General features: G+C 44.5%; 1 protein-coding gene across 3 annotated transcripts in view; it reads left to right on the forward strand.

Annotated features, from left to right (window-relative positions):
* Positions 1-1090: 1090 nt before the first annotated feature.
* Positions 1091-23640, forward strand: part of LCP1 (lymphocyte cytosolic protein 1) — a 51831-nt gene continuing 29281 nt past the window's right edge. Inside the window, exon 1 of one of the 3 annotated variants that reach the window (XM_048295297.1) lies at positions 1091-1182. The gene's annotated coding sequence lies outside the window, so the exon portion shown is untranslated. Of the gene's footprint in view, positions 1183-20003; positions 20214-23640 lie in introns of those variants that run through there. The other 2 variants (XM_048295296.1, XM_048295298.1) reach the window with 2 other exon arrangements.

A 23640-nucleotide genomic window follows, 5' to 3' on the forward strand; every position in this document is an offset into this window, starting at 1 on the left:
TGAAACGGGCTGACAGATCAAGGATGGTGAGAAATGGTCGCAGCTGTGCCCTGAGGAGCACTGCCTGCAAAATTCCAGGAGGAAGAACAGACTGGAAAGAAATGAGGGCCTAGGATGGAAGTGGAATGGAAGAACTCCTGGACTAAGTGTACACAGCACATTCAATTGGCTCAGAGGCTGGGATGGAGGTGGAAGCACAAGAGGAAACCTGTAGTTACAGAGGTTGATGAGAAGAAAAGCAAGAGACTCAGTGAGGGGAGTGGAGCAAATGCAACACAGACAAGAAACCCTAGTGCTCCTGGCAAGGAAGAAAAGTAGAGGTGTTCAAGCTACCAGAGACAGAAAGGATAAAAGCACATCAAAGGGAGAGGGAACATGATTTTCTCATGAGATAAAATCGACCATTATATTTGGTGAGATTTTAGGTAAAAATCAAAATGGAGTCAGAAGAGAATCACAGAACATTCTGAGTTGGAAGGGACCCACAATGATCATCAAGTCCAACTACTTCAGTAAATGGCCCATACAAGGATTAAACCCACAACTATGGTGGCAGAAAAACATTCTGTAGTTGCTACTGTCGGTGCAACTTAGTTCAAGGCAGCTGAGCCAGCGAGACTCATCACTGCTGCAGAAGGGAGAGCAGAAAACTGGTAGTGAGGAAATTGAGCATGATGAAGGATGCAAGAGCAAGGGAAGGATGTGTCTGGGATGAACCCCGCCAGGTTTCTCCTTATTGTGGGAGAAGAGCAAAGTCAGGGTCTGAAGAAGGGGTGAAAACATTTCTCAACGATTATGTGTGGATCAAGACAAGCCTGGATACAGCTGTATTCTACTCTAACCATGGACAAGTGCCAGGAACTTTCTGCTGCACAGTATGAAAACCGGGCTAACACTGATGAGGGGAAAGCAGCTGTTCTGTGAATCAGCTTAGAGCAGCACTCGCTACAGAGGTACCCTTGAACAGCATTGCTTTACTGAGCAATGCCGCGACTGCCCACTGCCACACACCCGGCTGGCCTTGGGGACGGTCCCCGCTGAAGGGGCGTGCCCGGGGCGTGTCCGCGGGGGTGGGCGGGGCACGGGCGGCGGCTCCGGTGGGAGCGGGCGGAGGGGCTGTGGCTGCGGGAGCGCGCCCGCCCCCCGGCCCGGCATCGCCTGTTGCTGCGCCGCTCCTCGCTGGTAACTATCCTCTGCAATTGTGGTTCTAGATGGAGGAGGTGGTCATGGTGGTCCTTGGCAGCATTGTTATTATTATTATTATAATTATTATTATTATTACCGTTATTATTGTTGTTGTTATTGCTATTATATTATATTATTATTATCATTATTATTATTATTTCCCCCTCGGTGCTCACGAAAAAAAGATTAAAGTTACAATTACGCGGACTCCCCTGGGAGCAGTTACCGCTCTCTCGGGGTAGGGGGGGCGGTGGGGACCGGGGGAGCGGGGCGGGAGTGCCGGCATGAGCGTGCCGGCTGCGGGGAGCGGGGCGGGAGTGCCGGCATGAGCGTGCCGGCTGCGGGGAGCGGGGCCCGGCCGGGGCTGCGGGGTGGCTGAGGCGGCGGGCGCGGTGCGGAGCGGTGCCCGGGGAGCGGGCAGCATCGGAGCGGGGGAAGCGGGGCTGTGCTGTCGGTGTCACACTCTGCCCCAGCACAGCCGTGCCGCTGACTCTGCTGGATGGGGTAGCAGGTGTAAAGCTGGTGCTTCTTCGTGCAAACCGGGTCGAGCTGAGCCAAACCTTTTCCAATTAATCTCGGCAATATAATTACTTTGAGAAATAGGCCCGGCACCGCAGTCCTGATTCAAGTAAGCCTCATTTGATCCAGTGTGATAGAAATTTTATCTGGGTACAAAGTCCTCTGAGAGTGACTTACAAATACGGGGTAGGGCAGAGAGAGAGACTGGAGAGGGCAGGGGTGGGGGTGGGATTCTGAAGTGGAGGCAGTTTTAGCATCTCTGATAACTGAAAATGTTCTCTTGAGGTTGCATTTAGGGACTGATGAGTACTCTGCATCTGTGTTCTGTGAACACTGACCACCCAGCATAGTTTTCTCTGTCAAAAACTGCTTAGCTGATACATTTAATCTTAGTATTTATTTTTTAAATTAGTTTTTGTCCACAGGGTCCCACTAAAGACAACTTGTTTATAGCTGTAATAGTTTTGAAAATTTCTGAAGGGCACTTCCTGTGCCTCACTATGGAAATGAAGAAGCTGGTTTGCATGTTGCAGATGACTCTGCTGTTTGTCTCCTGCCTGCAAGGTTAGCGTTTCCCTACCAGGCTGGCAGCAATCAATTTCCCTCTATTTCTTCTGCTTCTCTTCTTCTTTTGCACTTATTCCACTGAATAAAGTGAGTGGAGTAGGCTGAGGGAAAAATTTGGATGTCTTTCCTCAAAAGAAGCTACGTAAATGAAATTAAAGGTATGTCTGCAACATGCATAATAGAGGGATTATTTAACACACCAAAGCATTTATATTTTTCTTTATGTAATCGTCATTCAAGAATCAATACAGTGCCCGAGTGATTTATTTCATCATTGGCTTTTGTGCTTAGTGGTGCAAGATTGAAAACAAAACGTCACCACAAGCAAATACACATTATCTGTGTGCCATGTGGAGCCACGGGCTCTCCCCTGCTGGGCTGTAAGCTCTTTTGGGCAGGAGTAGCAATGGTTGTGTCTGCGCTATGGAGCTGCCCTCCCCTGTGTGCTGCTTGGAGCTGGTGGGACACCTTACTGCCCACCCTGACACCACTGTCTGTGGGAGGTGGAATGGGGGTGTTCCTGTTTGGCTTTGGGTTTGGAGGTAGGGTACAACCAGGGTGAGCATCCAAACCTGGGAGCCCAGGCACACTCCTGAGTGCCCTGGTCAGATGTAGGTGCATGCACTGAAGATGATAGCTTCAGGAAGGCCAGGAGGATACCCAAAGGATACCAGAATCCTCCTGCTGAAACATTTTGCATATGTTCCTGCCACTGACAGTGAAATACTGGGTTGCAGACTTCCCTTGGAAGTAAATGTAGAATCGAATACAAGAGCGTGACTTGGGCTTCCTTTCCCTGAGGGACTTTGGCATCCTGTATTTTGCAAGGAGGATGAAATTTTGCTCTTATAGGGATTTCTGGCAAAACATTTCCAGGCTGCAGTGGGATTGGTTTTTTTCTCCTTTCAGATGAGAGCAATAAGGTGGCCTTTGTGTTTGCAAGATCAAAGCCTGTCTTTTTTTGTTTCAGCATAAAAGATAATTACAAGAGCTGTGCTTAAACCACCATTTCAGTCAAAAGCTTGTGTGAGTTTTCCCTGGTGGGGAAGGAGCCCTTTTCCATTTTATCTTCCAGACCCTTCCCACAGTGATGGCAGGGGCCATGACAGCAGCTGGATGATGGCACTGCCATCTGAGCAGGAGTCTGGTGTGACAAGACACATGGAAGAGTCTGTGGCCTGGTCCCCAGCAGTCTCTGTCATTGATCTCCACTGGAGATCTGTCTTGGGTGACTGGTGGGATGATGCTGCTGCCATCAGCTGCTTCCAAAGTGGCTACCTGTATTCCTCTAAGAATTGTTAGGATGTGCTATCTGTGAATGAGAAGATCAGCAATAGTGGCAGTCCAGCAATGGAGTGTGCTATAAATGTTATTCTTGAGTTAGATAATGAGAGGAAACTCACATGAGACTTCCTTCACCACACTACTGCATCATGCAGTGCTTCCTGGCCATTAATGCTTTCTCTCTCACATCCCATCACCATCTCCATGATGGACCTGCAATTCCTGAATTTTCCCATGTGCAACGCGCACTTCAGGTAGACCGTGATAAAAAATAAGTCCTCAGAAGATGCTTGCCCTCTGATCATCCATTAAAAATCAGAGAAAGAAGCAGTGCTCTGACAGGGAACATGGACAGGGTTTTGTTGGGAGCACATGCTTGGAGATCAAAGGGAGAAACTCAGAGCAAAATGTCTTTTGTTCCTCTGCAGGCACATGTGTAACTTGTACTACTGCTAAATAACTGGATTTATATATTTATGTATTTATTTATTTTACAGATAACCTGTTTTTCTCAGGAAAATACAATCATTCATCTGAAACTATGGTCTCTTCCTTGTTATTAGAGAACCCACATCTCAGTTTTGAGGGATGGATGAAATAAGTACCAATTGTAACAGTGTGGGTTACCAAAATGGGATGAATTTCACCCAGAAGCTGGGACCATGCTGCTAGTCCTCCTGCTGACCTTTAGCACTGGCAACATAGGGAGCACACAACTGGAAGATTCACAAATATGTAACAGCATTAGAAGCTGGACTTGAGGGATGGATTTCTAAATTGATTGTGGATGCTGCAAAGAAAACACACTTCTTTTCTCTCGGTATTTTGCTTTTTTCAGGCTCTCCCTGTGCTGCCTGCAGGCAGGCCGCTGACGCAGACAAGAGCTCCGACATTGGTCCCACTGCATTCAGGCTTTAAAGTCTGAGTGGGATGGGGAATATTCCCCATTGAAGCATCTGCTGCCTGTAGGTTTCCTATTTTCCTTTCTCCCTTACCTTGTAACTTGGTGACCCCAGGTATTTACAGTGCATTCATTTCCTTCTCACTTACAGGAAGACCTCTAGTCCATTTATTTCTTACGGGAAGAAAGCAGCCCACTTAATCAGCATTTTAAATAGACCTTAATTTGTATTTTAATCTGCTTTAGTCATATTTAATCTGTTTCTATTGTGAACATCCTTATAGTTTTTTCCCCCTAGGGTTTTTATCTGAATCAATATTTAACATATTTCCCTAGTTTAAAATTGATGTGTCTTTGTTGGTTTTCATTATTGAACCTTCAATACTCTTCCTTTCCTGTTGTGACATTTTAGCACTAGTAGTCCTTTATTAGATTGTGACTGTATGCCCTTGAATACTGCTGTTTCAGGGAGCCACTGAAGTTGTTTGCACGGCTTTTTCTTTAAAGAAGGTCTCAGAAGAACGACACATCTAATTTTGCTCTTGCAAGCCCTTTTCCTGCAGAAAGTGGACCACATTAGCTGGGAACACTCATAGGAATGAGCTAAGTAAGCATGCATTTACATCAGAAAAGTTTCCTTCCTCGTAGCATTGAATTTTAATGTAACCCACTGAGTATGAGGCTTGGGTAGATGAACTCCAAAGTTTCCATCCCACCTACATATACACAGTCTTTTCTTCTCAGCGTATTTCAACTGTGCACCACAAGATGGAAAAGCATAGTTAAAACTCTAGTGTCAAAATATTTGGGGGAGTTACGTGGCACCACATTTAACATTTGCATCACATTTTAATTGGCAAGTCCAAAAGCTTTTGGAAAAGGAGGTCAGCATCGTTCTGGAATTGATTTTCCCAAAGATAAAGCAGTGTAAATGCAGTGGTAAAAATACTTGTTTCAGAGACCTGAGTACTTCACAAAATGTGTTTGTTCCTCTAGACAGAAATAGCCATATTTCTTATAACAGTGGAATTTCTTTCCTCATTATAGTTCCTGTCACTGTGCTGTTATGTTGCCTAACCTTGAAATGAAAGCAGTTTTGTTAACTTTTTACAAATGTTCATTACCATGTTGGGATTGAATTGCCTATCCCTCTCAGGGCAGATAAAAACCCCCCAAAAGTTTCATTTTCTTGTGTGTACTGGTAAAAGGGAGCCAGTGTGCTGGGTAAAAGAGGAGTTGAGTGGGAAAAAAATAAACCTGAAAAAGAAGGCAGCTACTGCCTTTTTAAAAAAAATTATTTAAAAAGTTTTATATGGTCATCATTTTAGATAACAAGGAAACAAAACCCAGTGTCTGCTCTTAAGCAGAAGTTTCAAGTTGAATCACTAAAAACATACCTTAAAATAGTATCTTTAGAAGCAACTTCTTTGTTTCATGATTATGTGAAGAAACATGAGAACATTCTTTGATTTTTATATAGAAAAGGTCCTGAATGATTGACTTTAGGAAGTTGTCAATGTAATTTTTCTTTTGCTTATGGGAAGAACTCCAAAGATGAGATTCCAGTGTATATTACAGACAAATTCTTCTTTGCATTTACAAGAAAACAAATAATTTATGTCATAAATCAAAATGTCCTAATAAACTATACATCTTTTACCCTACTTTTAAATTCAAAAGCATCTGTATTAAGCATCAGCAAACTCTTCTAGCATTTTTGCCGTGTTGTTTTCTATCCAGTCCTGGTTTGCATGACATTGTGTAAAGGGATGATTTTTCTCTTCTTTCCCTCCCCATACATTAGCCGTCTTTTTGTACAGGTGGGTGTCATGACTTCACTCTTCCATTTCTTCATCTGTGTATCCAGGTCAGAGTTTTCACAGTAAAACTTAGATTTCAGATTACCCAGTTTAAGACATGCAGGCATTCCAGAATCTCAGAGTGCAGCCTGGGTTAGAGAAGACAGCAAAGGAGCACAGCATAAGTGGAAATAGCTTGGATTACATTTTGCAGGCACAGTGAGGCCATTTGCATGTTAGTGGCTTGATCAGCTTGGCTCTAATGAACAAACTCAGAACTGTGATTAACGCAGGAAGTGTGAGCAGGGACACAGAACGAGCAGCAACATCAGTTCATTTTTTTTGCCTATGCATCAAAATGAAGTAGTTTGTGCATTCTTAGTTTCCCCTAACAGCTCTTAGACCCAGCCCATCAGGAGCGGTCCTCACTGACTGCTCTGTTGGAAGACTAGGCAGAATAACTCCTGGCTCCTCTTGCCAAAAAGACCAAGAATCAGAGCAAAGTATCCCCCTCACCAGACACCCAAAGTCAAATGCCTTGTCAAGGTGTCTGGTGGGGTTGTCCCTCTAAAGAAGCCATCTCTGACCGTGGGAACAGGCTCCCCTGTACCCGGTGGGGGTACCTGAGGTGCCATCAATTGATAATCCTGGGGCCATCTGCTGCCTAGGAAGTGGTACAGTAATAACATGGAATCACATGGATAGATGATGCCAGGGGGAAATGGGACAGAAAAAGAACCACCATGCTGCTTCCTCCCTGATGAGGTGAGGTTGATGGCCACTGAATGTCTCATGCTCATGAAAGAGTGTGTCTCAGAACCATCATCAACCTTTAAAAAACTTTTCTTTGAAAAGAAACTGTCTTTGAATATGCGTGTCAGTAGGAAGCCTGGGGTTTGGGTAGTATTGGAGGTGTCAGTATGCACAGAGCATTTGGGACAAATAATTCAAAAAGTCCTGCAAGAGAAAAATACTGTAATTTTGCACAGTTTGCTTCTTGATAATGGTAAATGTTTTACCCAATGAGGCAGTAATCAGTTTCTTTATTCTTATATTGCGAACACAGTTCTTGTATTGTCTGTTTGCCTCAGAGAGATTGCTAGGTCATAAAAGTGATACCAAAGGAGAGATACTTCCCAGAAAATGAGGAAGAGATTTATAGTCAATTAGAGAGAGAATATGTCCTTATCAGAGCTGCCTTAGACCCACCTTCAGTCTCCTGTAAGTAACAGACAGATGACACGTTTTACTTCTGGTTTCTATCAGAAGAACGCAAAATATTTGTTAATATTAATCACATTTTTTTAAACAAAGAGTATCCTTGTCCTTCCTTCTTTTTATTTTGGGCATTCATGCAGTTCAAAAGGCAGTACAGTCTTAATGCTGTGATATACCAGTGACCCCCAGTAATTTTGTGTGAATGCTACACACATAGGTGAGAAAATAATTTTTCAATCAAATTCAAAAGTAGCCCTTAGATGAAGACTGTCATTTTACACTGGTTTTCAGATAACCCCTGCTGCCTGCCATTGCTGCAAAGCTGTGAGTACCCAAGTATTTGCCTGTGTCTGCAGTTCTTATCTGAATCTCAGTGTCCAGACTTTATGAACATCCACTTTTGGAATTATGTGCCCAAGACAGACAAGTAGAAGGTCAGAAGAGGAACAACCATTTCAGTATTTCAAACAGTGAATCAGTATTTCAAACAGTGAGAGGTCTCTTTTGGACAAATGTTTTAGAAATATGTTTTTTGGTTTTTGGTTTTTGTTTTTTTTTTATAGGAGAAGTAGAATAGATAAGTCAGCAGCAGCTCAGTTGAGCTAGCTTCTTTAAGCAGACTCAAATATTTCTCAGTATCTCAGAATTTCTGCCCTACTGTGCCTTCATTGTCTACAATGCACATGTTTAAATGGGATTGTGCAACCAATGGTAACCAGAAATCCTAGTAGCTGCCAAGAGAGTTACCCCCTTAAGCTGTGACCACCATGTATCTGGCATGTATTTATCCTCTCATCCTTCCTCTCAGAGACTTTCTTGTGGTGGGATTTGAGGGTTCTCTTGTGTTGGCCCAGGTGCACAGAATCTATGCAGTGGCATTGTCCCAGAAATTTCAGACAGATTTGTGGAATAGTTTGGGTTGGAAAGGACATTTAGACATCATCTTGTTCCAACTCCCCCTGCCATGGGCGGGAACACCTTCCCCTAAACCAGGTTGCTCAAAGCCCCTCCAGCCTCACCTGGAACACTTCCAGGGGTGGGGCATTCACAGTTTCTATGGGCAACTCGTGCCAGGGCCACACCACCTTTACAGTAATTAATTTCTTCCTAATATCTACTCTAAACCCATCTTTTTTCATCTTAAAGCATACCCTCGTGAAAATTCCCTCTCCAGTTGTCTTGTAAGCCCCTTTAAGTGCTGGAAGGCTGCTAGAAAGTCTCCCTGGAGCCTTCTCTTCTCCAGGCTGAACAACCCCAATTCTTTCAGCCTGCCTTCAGGGAGAGGTGCTCCAGTCCTCTAATCACCTTTGTGGCTCGCCTCTGGATTTGTTCCTGCAGGTTCATGTCCTAATGTAGGGTCCCAGCTCCAGAGATGAAGTAGCGCTTCAGGTGGGGTCTCATAACAGTGGAGTAGAGGGGGAGTATCACCTCCATTGATGCTTCTTTGATGCAAACCAGAAGCCTTTGCTTAAATGCCGACTTTTTTTGCAGGGCCAGGTGGGAAGACCTGTTGAAAATATGTCCTTTGCTAAAAGCTGGGGTTTGAAAGGTACCTGTGTGCTGGGAAGGGGGGCCATGAAATTTTGATGCCAGGCTGCAGAGCAGCTGGTACATGGGATCTTAGTAAATGCACAGTAATTTCTGTTTCATTCATGAGTCTACATCTCTTGCATTCACTGAAGAAACATTCCCTTGGGCATAGAGTAGCTGTAGCATCATGGTTCTCGTGCCTGCTGTCCGTCCTTACAATGCTGTGTCCAGAAATTAACTTGGCAAAGGTGTCCCTGGGCTTTAAGCAGAGAAAGCCCACAGTGCTGAAATCCTCCTGGGATATGGAAGTACGCTTACTTTTACAATTAAAGGCAACAGCTCTTCAGCAATGGAGGAAATGGAGATTGCAACATACAGCTGAGACTACTGTGCAAATGTAAACAAAAACTAAATCTAGTCCTTGCAAAGGCACCTGCAAACCCTCTTGTTTAAATGGGATTTGCAAGCCAGAGTGTGCCTGTGGAGCTGGGGATGCATTACAGTATCAGTGAGCTGCACAGGAGCATGGTGAGTCTTACTTCTCTGAGAAGGGAGTCAGGAAGAGATGGGTTTGTGGGGGATTGTTGCAAGCCATCAGAGCCAGACCCCAGTTTTTCTTCCTCTTCCTGTTGCAGTTGCAGGAACAGCTCATGTGCAAAGGAGAGAGTGGAACCAGGCAAGTTGGTGGTGTTTTCTTCAGTGTGAGGTCTTTGCCTGGCTCTGCTATAGTTCAGTGTTTCTGTCCAGTGTTTCTGACAGCTAAAATGGATATTTCATTACACAACTACTCAGTCATGTAAAATATAGTGCTGTATATAATGCTGTGAAGAGCTGAAGAACATATCTAGTTAAACCTTAGATACTTTCCAGAATAATGCTTAGAAAAGGATTTAGAGTTCCTCTCCTGTCAGAAACTCATTGCTGCTTGTGTGAAGCTCATAATTCACCAGGCGGCCAAAGACACACAAGTGCCTGAAGGAGCATTAAACAAGCAAAAGCAAGTTTAACCAGCAGGCAGACTGCTCCTGCCACTTTTGGCACTGAACCCTCCTTCTCTTAAGCTATTAGATGATTTGTGCTAATCTTTTATCTCATTTTACCTCTCCTGTGTGCCTGACCTTTAGCCCTGGCTAGCAAAGTGGATTGAAATAAAAACTAAGGATGCTCCTTCCTTCTCCCCCACCCTTTGCAACACTCTGAATGATGGTGGTAGAGTGTCTGTCTGTTGTATCTTACCTCCCTCTCTCTGTCATCTGGCAGAGTGCAAGGTCTTTGGGAAATCTGTCTTCCTTCTCCTCTGTCTTTCTTCAGTTCCTGGAACCACAGTGCCTGTAGGCTCCTGGAGCTTTTGTAGAAATCAGCTATAGGAAAAAAGAAGACACAAAGATATGAAGGAAAAGCTGAGCACCCACGAGCATTCTGGAAAAAAAAATTCTCAGCTGCATTACACATTCCTCTAAGCTTGATGTGCCAGGGAGGGTGGCCAGCACTTCACAGTGGCTGAGGCCATTTTCATCTTTGAGCAGCATGTGGCTTCCTGTACCTGCTCCCAAGTTTTGAGGTGGACTCCTTAGCCAGTCTGTACATATTGCACATGGCAGCACTTGCCAGGTGCTTCAGTGGGAGCATGGCCAGCAGAATGGGACTGGGGCAATCGCAGCCCCAGTCTCCCTGCATGCCCATGTCTTGTCTTTGACACAACTTCAGCTGCCTGGCCAGGGACAGGGGTAGTGGGGCTGCTGGCCATGCCTCAGTTGCCCATATGGGCCAGTTATCCACTTACAGGTCACAACACAAGCTGGCCAGTGGTATCATCTGCAGAGATTTCCTTCATCTTCAGTGTTTCCAGGGGTCTATGTCCCTGTTGTTTTGGAACAGCTGAGCTCAGAGTTGGTGGAGTTTGCCATTCATTGCATGAGGCATGGATAAATATCCAGGAAGGGGCTAAACAGAGTTGCCCGAGATCATCTCCAAAGCCCTTGCTCAGCTGTACAATGAGGGATGGAAACTGGGTAGCAAAGCCACGTGGAACTAGTGACACTGTCCCTTTTGGGGTTTTGGTTTAGGGGATGGGTTGTGTGCACCTGCTCCCTACAGGTCAGGGAGTGCTTGTGAAAATGGACCTCACTGATGACTTGAGGATGACCTGCAAAGATGCCATGGTCTGTGCCTTTATTTAGTGGGATGCAGAGATGGATAAGGCCGAACACTTGCTCCTTGTGCTATTTATATGGGGGATTTTTGAGCAGCTCTCTGGAAAAGTTTGGGTTTTTTCCATGATTTGTGACAGCAAAGAGGGCAAAGTGATCACTGTGTGTGTCACTTGGATAGCACAGGACTTTTCTCCTGGAAGGCCCTGGTTTCTAAATTCCTGACACCACTGACAAACACACACACACACATATGATCAATACAGTTTAGAGTTTGTGTTTGCTACTGAATTGTTTAACATTCCAGTTTCCCCTGTGCCTCTTGAATGCTTTGTCAAAAGAGCAATTAATGTTTGTTTCAGGTTTGTCTTTTAGATGACACTCCAGCTAAAGTTTTGTTCTCTTTTTCAAGAACAGTAGTTTAGGGGCTCTTCTGAGCCTTCTGACATTTGAACACACTTGATGTCTGTGCCTCATTAGCTTTCAGTGTGCATTGGCCACAGCAGCACAGAAAATGGAGCAGCTAAGTGAGGATGCAGAAATGAGGAACTCCTCTGCGTGTCTGTGGGTGTGCTCTGCCTGTTCCCTTGTGGTGCAGGCAGCTCCTGGATGATACCCAAAGGGAGCAACACAAGCAGCATCCCTGGGATCAAACTCGCGCCACCTGACACGTGTCTGACACTTTACTGTGGTACTTGCTTTTGAGTGGTGGATCTTCCATTTCTCTGTGCTCCCTCAAAAATCTTCCACTACTAGCAGTGAGCAAAATTAAAGTCTGGTTTTCTCTTTTAAAACATGTGCCTTCTGTAGGATTTCTAACTTAATTATTATCCCAATATTGAGGATCTTCCTGACTATATTCTTAGTCAGGTGCTAAATATGTTGTTTGCTAAAACTTGTCCAGGCTGCCTCAAACTTTTGTTCAGGTGTGTCTTGGCCACCATTACTGTCAAAGCCTGGCTACTGCTCTGTAGAGGGAGACTTTGAGAAGAGGAGCATGCCTTTGGGTGGATACCTTTCAGTTTCTTTGCAGGGTGTACTCACATATTTTCTAGCCTTATCTCAGCAGATCTTCCAAGAAATATCAACACTGGCCAGTAGGGAAGGAAGGTGTTTGACCAGAAAGATGAATTAAAAAAAAAGCAAACCAAAAAATCAAGGAAAATCTTATTTTTTCTTACTTGAGATAAGCAACGCTGGTACTGAAAATATGAAGGAATCATAACTGGTTTTTTGTTGTGCCAGCTATAATCAGTGTATAATCAGTCATTGCTAGAGGGGGCAATGTTTCCTCTTTCCAAAGCTTTTTTCTCTTGTATTTTTAATTTATATATATCATGGAAGTGATTAATCTCAAATACAAGCTTGACTCAGAAGTCTAGTTAATCACTATGTAAAAACATTATGAGGACTAGATTTGTTCACATTCCTTTATAAAAATAGAGATGTGACACGTAAGAGTTTGTTGGATTCAGGACCTTTGCGAAAAGCTTGACCTCAGATCACAGAGTAATAGAATAATAGAATCACAGAATCACTTGGATTGGAAAAGACCCTTAAGATAATGTTAAGTTCACTGGTAAACCAAGCACTGTCAAGTTAACCACTAAACCATGTCCCTGAGTGCCACATCTACACATCTTTTAAATATCTCCAGGGATGGTGTCTCAACCAACCACTTCTCTTGGCAGCCTGCTCCTGCCTAGGGAAGAAATTTTTCCTAATAACCAATATAAACCTCCCCTGGCACAACCTGAGGCTTACTCTTGTCCTGTCACTTGTTACTTGGGAGAAGAGATTGATCCCAGCCTGGCTACAGCCTCCTTTCATTCAGTTGTGGAGAGATTCCTCCTGTGTTTGATTTCCATATGATGCCTCCACCAGAGAAAACTCACGCAATCTTTTTTTGTCTTCCTTCAGCTTCAGTAGATGCAGGACACATTCCTTCTGAGTGAAAGGCTGAAACCCAGCACAGGGCATGGACAACCTAATGCTGGCTTTCACCCTACACCTGCAGTGTAGGGGGAAATACTTTTTTTTAGGATGTGCTGTAGAAACCCAGCAAGTTCATTCTGTGTTATGCAAAATTTCCCCTTCTGACAGGGAACTAATAACTGCTTGTAAGTGTTTCTGAGCAGCAGTTCCAGTGCAAAACTTGGGGCCAGGCTTGTATGTGAGAGGCTGCAAACCAGAAGTGGAGATTCTGATCTGAACACCCTTGCTAATTCTATGAGGAATGCTGGCAGAAACTGCTAGGGTAGGAGTGAGGAAATGACAAGAGGTAGATGGAAAAGCAGGAAAAAAAGAGAAAATATGCAAATGGAAAATGAGATAATAAAGGGAAACATTCCAAAGACAGAGGAAGATCTACAAGAATATAGCTTTTTAAAAAGCTGAGAAGAAAAAGAAGAAAAACTGAGCTAAACAAGGCAAACAGCCTAGGATGTAAAATTTCTAACATTTAAAAAGCTATAAACTCAGACCCTATGAAGTCAGACTGTTCAAGAAGGCACGTATGTGAGTGAACCCATGTGCACATGACATTTTGTTCAGTCCTACAGGTATTTGTGTGCAAATTTCCATCTGGATCCAAAGGAAATTGAATTACTCTTTTCTTGGCAAAAAGCTGCCTGCTGTTCAGGAGAGCAGTGTAATTTATAATCGTGGGGTTTTTTTTCCTGCTGTGGTTTGCAGCAGAGGACAGACAGGTACTTGAAATTCTGGCAGTGGGCTGGCAGTGCCTGAGCTTGCAGCAAAACAGCTTTATCTTGAGTGTGACAGCCACCCTGGGGATGCTGCAGCTCTGCACCCACATTCTGGGCAGGGCAGGGGCCCTGGGGAAGCCCATTCTGCTACCATGTCAAAGCCAACTATGGTTCACTCACCAGAAACTGAGTGAGATTGAGACTGAAGGTACATGAGAAGGTTGGTTAACCGTGAGTCAGCTTCTGCCAGATCCAGATTCTCAAAAATCATTACTTTGTTTCCTCACAGTTTTGCAAAAGTAACTGGCATATTAAGTATAATTAAAAATATTTTTTTTTTTCATTTGTTTCTCCATGCTTTTTACTTCTGTAAGCCTCTGGCCAGCTGACCCAGCAACATGATGTTTTCTTGTATTTCCTCCCATCACAAAGTCGAATTATTTCCTGAAAGAAAACCAGGAAAACTAGGAAACACATTGGACTGAGTTAGGGTCTAACCAAGACTCTGGCTTTCTTTTGTAGGACTACCAAAACAGGATAGACAGTATTGTTGCAACAGCCCCCATGAACGACACTTCTAGACCCATATCCATCTGGGAATGGGTTTATCAGGTGGGAGAGTCACTGCCAGTCTCTGCTGGAAATGTGGGACTTGCACACTGTCCTGGGAGAGCCTTGGAGGTGTGTCCTTCTCCCACTGCAGCCAGACCTGGGAGCTAACAGGGGCCAGGCTTCTCCAACCTCTTCTTGTCACTCTCCCATCAAGTAAAACCTAAGATTAGCTCATGCACTGTTATTAATATTTCACTAGTACTCCCCATTGCAGCAAATGGATGTTTTTGATCAATAATTCATGGTTGGGCGTAGCCTATTAAATTTGAAGTGGGGTGTACACTTTCCTGTTATTTATTTATCATTGCTTTTATTTTACAGGGTGTTTTTTCCCTGCTATTTCATTTTTCACTTGCTTAAATGCCTCTCCTTCAAAGTTCAGACTGCTAGCAGGAAATTTATCTTGTGCCTTATGACTTTTAAGTAAGGCTAAGCTCTCTGCGAGGGCCTGAGATTGAACCATAAGGAAAACTTTCAGACCCACTCAGTCACTTCAGTGCAGGACATCTCTTTGAAACAAATGGTTTGGGGAATTTGGTAACAAATCTAACTGCTCAAAGCTCATCCATGGCCTCAGAGCTGTCTGCTTGTTGCTTCACAGGGATATTTGGCTACTTCTGCTGAGTGAATAACCAGCTCCAAGACCAGCGATCAGTCATTGCCCTCTCCCCTCCTTTGCCAGTGGGGGCTGTTCTATTGAAACCCTCCTGCACACAGGTTTTGGGGAGTGTAAATCTTTCTGGGTTGGTTGCAGGTTGTATCCCCTAGTTAGATGTGGCCTTTTGCTTTGTTTTGTGGAAACAGTCTACTCATAGCTTATTTGATTTTTGTGGCTCATCTTGATTCACGAGTAAGTGGGGTTGTAGTAAAACTGAAAAAAAAGATTTCCTTAGAAGACTCTAAGAGAGGTTTCAGAGTTTAGGGCTTAGGAACTGAAAGCTGCACAAGCATGTGAAATCATAGACCAGTCTCCCATCCTAGCTTTAACAGGCCATTATTCTCCTGGTTGTTCCTGTGCCCAGATCCAGGGAAAAGGGTGAGGTTTGGAGAGCTGCTGATCTGAGAATTACCCCACCAAAATCATGCTTTTCAGTATGACAGAACTTCTTTCTACATTCCTCTTTCTCCAGCCTTGCCAGTATGCAAGCCTGGGTGTCCCTCCCTGACCAAGAGTAAATGTCTTGTTGCTGATGGGCACTGGAGGCTGCCATATTTGCTGTGTGGCACAGGTTTCCCTTCATTCACACCTGTGTGCATGGCATGGCCCATCACCCTCTGCCCTGCCTGCCTTCCTCCTCTCCATGCAGCAGCTGTGCAGGGTGCCACTGGGAATGCCCACACAAGAGGCCCATGGGGGTTGGTGACGCCCGCCATGGAGTGTGGTGGTTGAATGGGGGTTGGAGACCAGGTTTCTCAGGGAGGGAGGGCACGGTGGCAGACTCCAGCTGGAGACAAAGCTCTGGCAGGGGTAGATCTGCCCCACTCCTTCCTGCATGAACAGATTTAGACAAAGAGTGAGATGCTCTTCTTGCACCAAGATATATTTCATGATACCATAATTCCACCCCCAACAGACCCCAGTACCCATGTTGTGACAGGTTCAATGGGATCATCCAGCATTGCTTTGCATTCTCAAGGCTTTTCCTGGCATATATAATGCAGGAAGAACACAGTGTAAAAGGTCTGAGTTTCACATGCATTCTGCAAAGCCCCCAGTCCGTAGTATTCTCTCTCCTGCAGAGATCACAGGTGGCATTTCAGGGTACACTGGTAACACAGACCCAGCAGTGGGTCAAATTACCAACTTGCACCTGAGCACATGCCATCACAGTAATGACTCCTGCTTCACAAAGACTCATTTATCTTTCAACAGTATTGAAGTTCTCAGGGTCCATATTCAGAGGCAGTTCAGTGCCTATATCACTAGTGGTTTCAGGAAGTGTCACTGACTTCAACAGGAACAAGGACAGGGTCACACAAAATAAAGGTGCAATTCAGATAGCATCAAACTGTAGTGGGAATTAGATCAGGTCCTCTGAGCAAGATATTTGTTCAAGGGAGATAATTTTTAAATAATTTCCATTATTTTGATTTGCCCTAGTTTTTCATGGACCAGGGTGTTCCCCTTAAAGGGCTCATTTAAAATTGTGCTGTCATTAAATCAAAGACATTTTGCAAGGTCCACAAGAAGCTTTCATTCAGCTTGGAAGATCTGTGCTGCAGTCCCCACTCTGCTCCCTATCACACTCTTCCCATCCTGTGGATGTTCTTGGATAGAGGGCATGTCTACAACCTGTGACCATATCAGCTGTGGCAAGGAAGACGTTGCATTATATGAGTGTGATTTTGCAAAGTAATGGCTTTTGGAGAAAGCAATTTCCTGAAGCAGAAGCAGCCTGCAGGAAGGCAAAGGTCTTGGGAGATTGCAGTGGGCAGTTAAAAACGCAAGAGCCAAGAGGTGGGTGTGCCTGGAAAGGCCACCACAGGAATTCACTTCCCTGGTGCCCATAAGGAAACTACTCATCTACAGCAGACCCCAGGTCCCTCCTCAGTCAGGGACCCCTGCAAACCCCCTGCTGTCTGCCAGAACACAGGACTGCCAAGTCAGATGAAGCTGCTGGGCCTCTTCTTAGGCAGATGCCCCAGATCCTTCAAATGTAATTCCCATTCATTGGTGGAAGTGGGATTACTGGTTCCTGCATGCTTTTTGAGTTGTCACTTACTTTGCTAAGAAACATCCAAGCCTCATGGCAGGAGAGCACAGGCTGTTGCTGCCCTTCCCAAGGCTCCCCAAGGCACGGGGGGGTGAAGGGGAGGAACGTGAGAGCCCGTCGGCAGGTGAGGAGGTTGAAGTGAAAGTGCTCTGTCACTCAGAGCTGTGGGGCTGACTCAGGGGCAGAGGAGAGGAGGAGAAAAGTCATGGAAGGGTTTGAAGCCTGTGGTGACACAGTCTGGTGGATCTGCAGTGAAGTGTGACTGCACTACACAGGCAGCAGGATGAGTGTCAGCACTGCAAAAGGTACGTGGAAAGGAAGGTCCTTCAGGCACAGGGACAATAATGGGCAAGACTTTTGAAGTGTCGTAGTGGTGACAACAAGGGGGAAAAGATTGGTTTTGACCTTTTCATCTGTGTCTCAGGGGCATGGTTTGTTTATAATTATAGTCCTCCCTCTGTGAGTGATTGGACACAGTGCATGCTAATTTATGGTACTTAATTTATAGACAAACATCTTTGATATTTTCTAATGTCTTTTCCTGTAATTGGAGGACCACCTCTCCTTTAACTCTTTTACCTTTCATGCATGTAAGTCTCAAAGCAGCTGCACTGATATTTTGGCCCTAAGACTGAAGCTTAGAAGCTTAGGTCAAGTGTATTGTTTTTCTGAGGTGGGGCAGTAATGGACATTTAACTCAGTGCCACAGTACAGCCTGTCCTAACAGCAGCTGGCCTGTTCCTAGCCATAAGTGTACTTTGTGGCGAAATACAAGCTATTTGTATTGAAGAGTTAAATTCAATACCCTTCTAGGATACCAGTGCTATAGTGACATCTTGCAGTGTCCTACCCTGTTTAAGAAATTACTTTAGAGAGATCATTCTCATGGAATCATACATTGTCAGCAATACCACAGACAACCACCACGCAGGTACAAGTTAACCAGGTACAGGTGGGAGATAATTATCGCACCATCCCACTTAAATGTGTTTCAGTACTGACCAATAAAATTGTTATTTGGGTGATGCTTCAAGGATGCACAGTGCAGGGTTTAAACAGTGTGTCATGACAGGGCTTCAGCTGGGGTTGTGTCTAAAGACTACTTAAGTTTAATAATATTTGGTGAGACAGCATTATCAGGTATACATAGTGACATTCCAGCAGGTCTTGAAATGAGGCAGAAAAAGGGACTCATGATCCACATGGCAAATATATATTTTGTTTATGTGTGCCTCAGAAATCCATCATGCTTTAAATTTCATCCTTGCTGCCCTTGTATTTCCAAGTTTGTTTGAACACTTCTTTAACACAGCTGGTGCCTGTGGAATGTGCTTGTGTTGAATCAGTGCTGAGGACACAGTATTGAGCTCAGTCTAGGTCATGTGAATATAACATACCATACAGCAGGGTGGAAACTCCGAGTCCCTCTCCTACCCTCTTCTGTGTTACAGCATAAGGTGTAACAACTCAAGAGAGGGTGCTAAGAGTGTTAAGCAAACGTATCTGGTGAGGAAACACCCACCCCAGTTTTCCTGTGCAAGTAAGATGTTAGATTTAGAGCACACATCCCTTTGGTGCCCTCTTCTTTATCTCAGAAAAGGCATTACAGCATTTAATGGGATGTCATGGAGACCGACAAAAGTAATTAAGGATTTGGAAAAGGTCTGTAAGAAAAAAGCTGGGGCAAACCATCAGGCTGGTGTAAAATATCCTAGAAAACAAGGAAGAGGAGCTGTGGCACAGCCCATCGAATAATCAAATACCATAGAGGAAGTATTTTTTAAATAGAAGTAAGTAATCAAAAATGTCTGGGACATTTTTCAATGTACTTCTGAATAGAGCAAATGTATGTGTGCTTCAAGAATGGATTCTTAATTACGGAGATTTGTTCATGAGAGGGCTTTCTTGAAGCTCTTTGCAGTAGTATACAGCTGATGGTCTAACTGGCCTGGTGAATTGTGAATGACAGCTTTTTCATTAAAGACATGCAATTTGGTAATTTTTTTCACCTGCCTGTTTTCAGAGGAAAAAGCCTTCTGCAATGCTGCATCGTCAGAGTTTGAAAGATAGTTTATATTTGCATCCATCAAGCACTTTTACATATGACCCTCAGTGCACTGGGAAACGTGTCCTTGAAATCTGTGTCAGTTGTGAGGTGGTGTGAGGAGCACTATGTCCTTTTCCAGGCTCCCCTGTTCAATAAAGGCTTGGACAAACTGTAGGGAGACACCAGGATGGTGTCTGGGATGGAGCACAACAGATCAGAGAACAGGGAGAAAGAGCTCAGCTCATTTAGCCAGGAGAGGAGAAGGCTGAGAGGGATCTTGGTATGTACACCAACCTAATCAGAGCTTATAGAGAAGATGGAGCCAGCCTTTTGTCAGTGGTGAGCACTGAGAATGAAAAGGTCACAAGTTGCATCAAAGGAAATTCCAGCCACTTGCATGGAAAAAACTTTCACAGGCAGGGCAGTCAAGCGTTGGCAGAGTTTGTGCAGAGATGCTGAGGAGTTTCCATGCCTGGTGATTTTGCTGCCCCAGCCTGGCTTGGCAGCCAGCCCTGCCTGGTGTCTGAGGTGGCACTGCAGACCTTGTGGTTCCATGCCTCAAACGTGGCTGCCCTTACCAGCAAAGAGAGGAGGCGTTTTGGTGTGCGTGTGCTCCGTGAGCGAGAGCGGAAGCGAGAGAAAGCGGCGCAAAGCAGGGGACCTATTGGAGGAGTACTGAGTGCAAGAGCAGAGAATGCTTCATTTCCTTATAAAGACAAAATCTATTTCATCTATGGTGTTTGTCATGCTGTGGTGTCACTACTCACTTCCTTCTCTGGGCTCAGTCGTGGGCTTGCACTCTTGGGCTTGCCTAGTTGCACTGCAGAAGAGTTTCCGTGTCACGCAGTGACAGCTGCTTTGCAGTTCCTCCACCCTACAAGACGTTTGGTTTGTTGAAGAAGTTCTGCCCTTTCTGTTGAATTTGCAGCTGCTGAGCTGTTTGTTGCTCTGACGGTTTGGACCCACTGCTTGAGCCCAGGAGGTAAGATCACAGCATCTGGTGTTTTTTTGGCAAGCTGCTCTCACTGAGCATACCAGCAGTTTAACTGCACAGGAAATTGTGGTTGCCGTGAAAAAATAGAGCAGGTTCTGTGTTAGTGTGAAGCATTTTCCAGTAGTCTTGTGCATGGCATTTCTACTGACCTTCAAGAAAGTGTTTGATGGATTTAATTGGGCAGAGTGGTTTTTGGCTGAGTAGAATGGTAGTCTTGGGGTTGGCATTGGCTTGGAAGGGCATGGTAAAGTAAGAAGCCATTATTTAAATTGCAGACTGGATCCATGTAAGAAGGTAATTTTAATTCCAGTGATGAAAAACACTTGATTCATAAAGATGATGTATTTTGGCTCATAGTGCTTACAATGTAATCTGTTGCCTGTTAGAACATTTATATCAGGCTTTTAGAAATGTAACTTTACTTTCCAGTGGATAAATAAAACTGATTCATGGTGGAGCCTGACCGTAGTAGGGACTTCCGCTTTAAAAATAGTGACATGGGGTGTCCCTAACGTTATATTTGCCTTTTCAGATCTTGACTGATGAATCTGGCCAGGCTTGTCCCATGTCTTCTTTGGGATTTCAGCTCAGGCTTTAGATGACTTGTGACTTGTGAATATCTACAGATATTTTAGGTAGGAGCATTGTGAACAGGAGTCTCCAGGCTTAACTGTCTTCTCTGTGACAGCAGTAGCTTTGCTGGTTTTGTCATATAGCGATTTTCTTGGCACATGGATTTGGTTTGAACACTGACCCAATGGAACCTCGGGTCTTTGTTATCACAACCAAAGTCACGGACCAGGTTGGCTGACTGATCTCGTACTGCTACAGGTGTCTGGTGAAGATGATCTCTAGCAAATGCAGCTGGCTGTTCAGCAGATGGGGTTTGATTGTCTTGCTAAAAGCAGATCACACCCTGAAACCCCTCCTGTAGAGGAACTCCAGCATGTTTCACCTGCCTCCCCTCCTGCCTGTCACACAGGAGCAGTCTGGCCTCATGAGCTGGGGAAGCTCTCGTGAGTAGACAGGAGGTGTGGAAACCCCCTCTGTGGTGGGAAACTCCATTGAGAAGTGATGCTAGAGCCAGGAGGGACTGGGAAGTACCTGTCTGCTTGCTGGTAACATGAGCGGGGGTTTCTGCTTCAATCCTGACCTTAAGGTCCAGGTTTACTTGGCCCAGAAGCTGAAGCTGTGTTCACTGTATATGTCAATAAAGGGATGTATTGTATTACTGGGTTTGAATCTGCTTCCTCAACTGAAACTAACTAACTGCTGGGACCAAATATTATTATGGTCATAAATTGTTTGTACTTAAACAAATCTAGTGGTGTTGCTTCTCTCCTCATGCTCACAGAACCTGCCACAGACTCCATTGTCTTGTATTTTGCTATCAATTTTTTGACCCTGTTTCTTTCTGATTTCAGTCATGAGCAGCTTAAAATGCAGCTGGGTAGCTTGGAGCAGAGTTATCTTGATAGAGAACCTACTGTAAAATATCACCATATGTTTTTTATAAAGCATGAAAGAACGAAGAAGAGATTGAGTAAAGCGGAAAGAAGAAGACAGGGGAGATGAGGGGAGTACAGTGCATTCAGAAATGTAGCTCATTTGCATGGTCAGCCCCTTCATGCAAAACAGCAGACTCCAGTGAAATGCTGATACAAAATGTAAAATATTTATCAAAATGAAGAATACTTAGGAAAAAATCTGAAACAGTATTTAGGTGCTGCAGGATGGAGTACGGGAGGTTCTGTTGGACACTCTGTGCATTTTTGCAGTTATCCAAGGGGAAAGCTGTAGGATGGGAAATAAATTCCTGTCCCTTGGTGAAACAAGTAGGGTGTCCTGGACATGGAGGCTGTGCCCACAGGCAGGAGAGTGGCATGTGAGAGGCATGAGAGAGATGCCCAGTGACAGGGCTTGGGGACTATGCCATAAAGTCAAATCATTCTTCAGAGGAAGGGGGAGCGGGAGGACTGAGCTTTCTGCTGCTCCAGGTCCTGCTTGGGTTCCCCACTGTACACTACAGCTCCCAGCACAGCACCATTGCAGGATGGGGGTCCAAGCAGCAGCATAGCTGATAAGGAGGGCTATGTTAAGGTGTGCTCTCCTTTTTCTGGTCTGATTTTGTGGGTGGAAGGGCCTGGTCACTGCTGAAGTCACTGAGGTGTCCTGCAAAACTGAGGACAGAATCCAGCTCCTGGCATAGGAGTGACAGCAGCAGATCTGTAAATCCTTGTGGAACCAGTCAAATGCAAATATGTGTTTGTATCTAAAAACCTCCTTTTTTACAGCTGGAACATGTTTTTAATATTTGCCATGCACAGCGGAAGTGTTTTCCTGCAAATGAGCTGGAAGCACAGGCCGTCTTCTCCTTTTCTTGCATCAGTTACCAGGCTTCCACACGACATTTGGGACTGAGGCAGTACTTTGTGACCTGACCTCTTGCTGTCAGGCTGAAGTACACAGGAATAAGAGGAGAAGATTTATCTGTCTGTCCAGGGTTTTATGCCCATCCACCACCTGAGTAGTGATGGGGCAGAGTTGGGATAGCTTCTCATACCTATATCCAAAGCACCCCCTGCAGATGCTCTCCTCTTCCCCCACCTTTGTTAGTGAAGATGGAACTGGGTGGGACAGGGCTTTGCATGCCAAATGGAACATCTGTTGAATGACTGAAGCTGTTTGTCAGTTTGAGAATCAAAATGTTCCTTTATCTATGGAAAAATGTTTTCACTTTAAAGCTAGCCAGCCTGTGTTGATAAAGAGATGGGAAAGATAAGTGACCCAACAAGAAATGTAGTGTACTGGATCTATTTTTTTTTATTTTTTTAAAGAAGAATTCTACAGACTCTGATTGAAAAATAATATGCACATACATGCTGTCTCCCTAGTCGGATGTGTCTGACAGATAAAAGACACATAAGGAGAGTATTTATAGGTTCAGAGCTCTGCTTTTTCAACGTCTTAATTTCCTTGAAGGATTAGCCCTTCCTGCCACTGAGTGGTATATTGGAAAGAGATCTCCATCTCTTTCCAGACCCTGTGGATTTTCTCTTCCTAAGCCCCATTGACCAGTATTTGATTTAGGACTCAGGCATCACATTGACAAATAAGATCCTTTATAAAATGGAACATTAAGAAAATAACTCATGGGCATTCCTGTATTCTTTCTGAACAGTGATAAATGTCTTTTTGCTGGATTTTTTTTCAAATTGTGTAAGAAAAAAAACAGGTGAAGTGCAACACCCTAATAATCCCAGTGCCTGCATACATGGTGAGATTTGCTGTTGCAGACACCAGTCTTTTAAAAAGCCTTTGAGGCAAAGATTGTCATTTATTGTGGGCTAAATCATGAATCTTTATAATGTACCAGGGAGGAAGTATTTGCCATAACTCCAGACTGACTCCTCTC

This window comes from Corvus hawaiiensis, chromosome 2 (assembly GCF_020740725.1).
Source record: "Corvus hawaiiensis isolate bCorHaw1 chromosome 2, bCorHaw1.pri.cur, whole genome shotgun sequence".
In the NCBI taxonomy this organism is placed as follows: Eukaryota; Metazoa; Chordata; class Aves; order Passeriformes; family Corvidae; genus Corvus; species Corvus hawaiiensis.